This window comes from Pieris rapae, unplaced genomic scaffold (assembly GCF_905147795.1).
Source record: "Pieris rapae unplaced genomic scaffold, ilPieRapa1.1, whole genome shotgun sequence".
Taxonomy (NCBI): domain Eukaryota; kingdom Metazoa; phylum Arthropoda; class Insecta; order Lepidoptera; family Pieridae; genus Pieris; species Pieris rapae.
The window spans coordinates 72,501-77,500 of NW_025551546.1; the positions used below are offsets into that span (position 1 = coordinate 72,501).

Below are 5,000 nucleotides of genomic sequence, written 5' to 3' on the forward strand. Positions count from 1 at the left end.
TCCGCTTACTAATATGCTTAAATTCGGCGGGTGATCCTCCCTGATCTGAGGCCAACGATAAAAAGGTGTGAGGCAGACGCGATATCCGTCGGCGCAACGGGCGCACGCGCGACTCGCTATTACAGCGCGTCGACGACGCCACGCGCCCTCCGGACGTCGAGTCCGCCTACATGCTGCACGAGAGCAGCGCGTCACCTTTGCGTCTCACTCTCTCACTCGTCTAGAGGGTCGAGGAGACGCTTTTTGACTCTGTTCGTTCACAGTTTCCGTTGTGCATTGTCCGTTAAACACTCCACAATAATTTCGTACACACTACAATTGCACAAACACCGCACGCGCACGCTAGGCGTCAGCCGCGACGCGGCGGGCGCGCGCTCCTCGTTCCTCCTCTCTCGATAACAAGAGTGAGAGGAACTCGGCCGAGCCGAACGCAGACGACACCCACGACGACGCACAACACGCACACACAACACAACGCCGACATCGAGACACGTCCACGCGCGCACCGGCGCCGCCCGTCGCTCGATCGCAATGGACCGGGCGACGATGCGTGCAAACACGCGCGACGCGTAAACGCGAACGTCGTTGTTGTCGTTGTAGTCGTCGTCGTCGTCGATGATGATGTCGTTGCGTAAAGACTCGACGCGCGCCCGCGCTACGGATAGACACGGCACGGCGGGGAGAATTTACATGTGCGACAAAAGTATCGTATAGACGTGAAAACGTTCAAAAGAAACGTGATCGAACATATATTCGAACGGATCGCTCGGCGCTCGGCCTCGCGAAACCGTCAAGAGCACGCGCGACGGCAACCGTCGCGCGAACAGTGTGGCTATTTGTTTTTATGCAGCCGGCCCTCAGACAGGAGTGGTCCTGGATATTTCTCCACGGACCGCAATGTGCGTTCGAAATGTCGATGTTCAAATGTGTCCTGCAGTTCACACTATGACGCGCAGTTAACTGCGTTCTTCATCGACCCGCGAGCCAAGTGATCCACCGTTCAGGGTAATCGTTTTGTTTTGTTGTTCGTTTGTATGAGAAAATAATAAAAAGCATTTAGACAAACATAATAAATCAAACGATCCGGACAAAACCATGTACGATCCGCCGCGGCACACAATCGAATTGAATCAATCGCGCGCGCGCATTCAGATCGACATCTCGTCGCCGGACACATGACGATAGATTATGCACAATAATATCAATAGGCGAATAGACGCTAACGAAAGAAAGCGTCCAAACACATATTATTTTAGTATGTCGCGAATCGACGCGAGAGGGTCTCGCCCCTCGCGGATTCGATTTTAATTGTGTAAATCATTACACGTGTGTGTTTTTCTATATGTTTTCAGCGTTGCCGCACAAAACAAAGAAAACGTTAATGATCCTTCCGCAGGTTCCCCTACGGAAACCTTGTTACGACTTTTACTTCCTCTAAATGATCAAGTTTGGTCAACTTCCCAGCAACGCCGACGGCCGTGAGGCCACCGCGTGTCGGTCCGAAGACCTCACTAAATCATTCAATCGGTAGTAGCGACGGGCGGTGTGTACAAAGGGCAGGGACGTAATCAACGCGAGCTTATGACTCGCGCTTACTAGGAATTCCTCGTTTATGGGGGATAATTGCAAACCCCAATCCCCAGCACGAAGGAGTTTCAACGGGTTGCCCGGGCCTCTAGGCCAGGGAGAACATGTTGATTCCTTCAGTGTAGCGCGCGTGCGGCCCAGGACATCTAAGGGCATCACAGACCTGTTATTGCTCAATCTCGTGCGGCTCGAAGCCGCCGGTCCCTCTAAGAAGAATTTTAATACGTCGCCAGTGAGTTGCGCTCCCCGAGAGTCGCGCACACCTTGAATGACGACGCCTATTTAGCAGGCTAGAGTCTCGTTCGTTACCGGAATTAACCAGACAAATCGCTCCACCAACTAAGAACGGCCATGCACCACCACCCACCGAATCAAGAAAGAGCTGTTAATCTGTCAATCCTTCCGGTGTCCGGGCCTGGTGAGATTTCCCGTGTTGAGTCAAATTAAGCCGCAGGCTCCACTCCTGGTGGTGCCCTTCCGTCAATTCCTTTAAGTTTCAGCTTTGCAACCATACTCCCCCCGGAGTCCAAAATCTTTGGTTTCCCGGAAGCTGCCCGCCGAGCCATTGTAGTAACGTCGGCGGATCGCTAGATGACATATTTACGGTTAGAACTAGGGCGGTATCTAATCGCCTTCGAACCTCTAACTTTCGTTCTTGATTGATGAAAACACCTTTGGCAAATGCTTTCGCTGATGTTCGTCTTGCGACGATCCAAGAATTTCACCTCTAACGTCGCAATACGAATGCCCCCAGTTATCCCTATTAATCATTACCTCGGAGTTCTGAAAACCAACAAAATAGAACCGAGATCATATTCTATTATTCCATGCACGAAATATTCAAGCGGCATTTTGAGCCCGCTTTGAGCACTCTAATTTGTTCAAAGTAAAATTGTCGGCCCACCTCGACACTCACCGAAGAGCACCGCGATAGGATTTTGATATTGAACCGGCGTTTTACCGCCGGCTCACCGACGATATGCTCCGCAGACGTGTCAGTATCACCGCGGATGCGGTGCACCGACAGCGCGGCGCACAAATGCAACTACGAGCTTTTTAACCGCAACAATTTTAGTATACGCTATTGGAGCTGGAATTACCGCGGCTGCTGGCACCAGACTTGCCCTCCAATTGTTCCTCGTTAAAATATTTAAAGTGTACTCATTCCGATTACGAGGCCTCGTAAGAGTCCCGTATCGTTATTTTTCGTCACTACCTCCCCGTGCCGGGAGTGGGTAATTTGCGCGCCTGCTGCCTTCCTTGGATGTGGTAGCCGTTTCTCAGGCTCCCTCTCCGGAATCGAACCCTGATTCCCCGTTACCCGTGACAACCATGGTAGTCGCAGAAACTACCATCGAAAGTTGATAAGGCAGACATTTGAAAGATGCGTCGCCGGTACTGGACCATGCGATCGGCAAAAGTTATCCAGATTCATCAAAATTAACGACTTCGGACGCTAGGCCCTCCGCCGATTGGTTTTGATCTAATAAAAGCACTCATCCCATCACTGGTCAGAGTTCTGATTGCATGTATTAGCTCTAGAATTACCACAGTTATCCAAGTAACTGAGTAAGATCTAAGGAACCAAAACTGATATATTGAGCCATTCGCGGTATCGCCTTAATACGGCTTGCACTGAGACATGCATGGCTTAATCTTTGAGACAAGCATATAACTACTGGCAGGATCAACCAGGGAGCTGCTTACGCAAACGACTCGCCTAACGCCGCGCGCGAGACGCGGCTTCGGCGAGCCGTAGCTTCGGCGGCGTCGAGACGCGCTTGCGCGCGTTACTCGACACGCGTGAACGTAACGCGTCGAATTTACAAACGACGCGACGTTCGCGCTTCAATTCGATAGACATACTTTGACCGGTCTACGAGCGGCCGTCCCGTCACGGTCTCGCAACGAGGTGATGTACAACGCTGCTCGACCACTGTGAGGGACATAAAACTGCGTCAAACACGACGACGACGACGACGTCGACGACGATGTGTCTTGGCAGTTTGAAAATTGAACATTCATCTAAACGCAACTTCTCAATTTTTATTCAATACGTTATTGTAAACATATTAAAAACTCTGCTGGCATTATACATATGTTGTATTCGCACTAGATACGATCAACGCCCGGAGCTTGAGGGACAAATTCCAACACGACGCTGCGCACACCGTTTCGACGATGGGCGCGTATGCGTCCTCTTTCAAACATTATTTCCAATTGCGGCCGCCGCAGCGACCGCGCGCACGTGTCGAACACGCTCGGCGACCCGAGTTTGGGTGGCGCCTGAAAGCGTAATTCTTTTATAATCACAGATAACACCGGCGAGACAGTCTCACAAAGATCACACTTTGAGCGGATTTTGCTGAATGTCACCGTCCGGTCTGCGAACGCGGTGATAAATAATATATAGTAACACACCGTGTGCAACAAAGTGCGCACGTAAGTATGTATACATATATATATATATATATATATTAAAAAGAAAAATAAAAATAATCAAACACGCACACACATTCGTGCGTTTGTGTTCTTCCACAGAAACATCGCGAGTAATACACGATGATGCGCGGCAGCGAGAACCTCCGTCCGACTCGGTGCGCACGGCTGTTTCGCTCCACATCTATACCGAGAGCAATAGTCCGCGTCGGCATTGGAGTAGTATGTCGTATGTTTCTAGTAGAGCGTCGAGAGTTAGTTTTCATTTTAGGACGTGTACGTAACGTGTGCGTGTGTACATTAAATGAATGAATGTGCATTGACTGTTTATATTATTATTATTATTTTACTATTATACATATATGTATGTAATATAAATAAAATTAAAAAAATTATTACTTAATAAATTTATCATAACGAAATACATTCATTCATTCGATCTATATTAGCCATATAAAATAAATGATAATACATTATTTATATTACAAATAATAATAAGAAAATATTTTTACGCGCGCGCGACCACCGACGACCTTCGCCGGCCTTGTGTAGTTACTGCTGAGCGGTGGTAAATGTTTCTCGGACAAGCTCGCCGGGCGCACTATCCGCGCCGCGCACCGGTGACGCTCGTATGTTTCTCGTAGAGTAGAGCGTGGAGTGTTGGCTATTTTCCATTTTTTTATTTTGATATTTTATATACATATTAGGTATATCGTATGTATTTAAGAATGGGTTTTTTTTTTATTTTATTAGATTACCTCCGTTCTGTGCAACGCGTGTCTTCAACATAATTGTCATAATAATAATATTATGTCTTGTGCGCTTGTTTAGTATATTTAGAACACGTGTTTATGTTAACAGTACAATTGAACAGTGTGAATAGATAAATATTATTTTTGTGTTTTGTGTGATGATAGTGTTTACTAATAATTTTTATTTATTATTACAATAGAATATTAATAGTGATGAAACTG

At 47.7% G+C, this 5,000-nt stretch overlaps 3 non-coding genes across 3 annotated transcripts in view; all 3 read right to left on the reverse strand.

Moving 5' to 3' along the window:
- Window positions 1–54, reverse strand: part of LOC123690609 — a 3,950-nt gene extending 3,896 nt beyond the window's left edge. The window contains exon 1 of the ribosomal RNA XR_006751218.1: window positions 1–54. This exon is cut by the window's left edge and continues 3,896 nt beyond it. This is a non-coding gene — a ribosomal RNA (large subunit ribosomal RNA).
- A 797-nt stretch (window positions 55–851) lies between these two features.
- LOC123690611 lies at window positions 852–1,008 on the reverse strand. Its single transcript, XR_006751220.1, has one exon. It is a non-coding gene; the product is annotated as a 5.8S ribosomal RNA (ribosomal RNA).
- Window positions 1,009–1,379: 371 nt separating this feature from the next.
- Window positions 1,380–3,285, reverse strand: LOC123690613. The gene has a single exon (XR_006751222.1). It is a non-coding gene; the product is annotated as a small subunit ribosomal RNA (ribosomal RNA).
- Window positions 3,286–5,000: the final 1,715 nt, after the last annotated feature.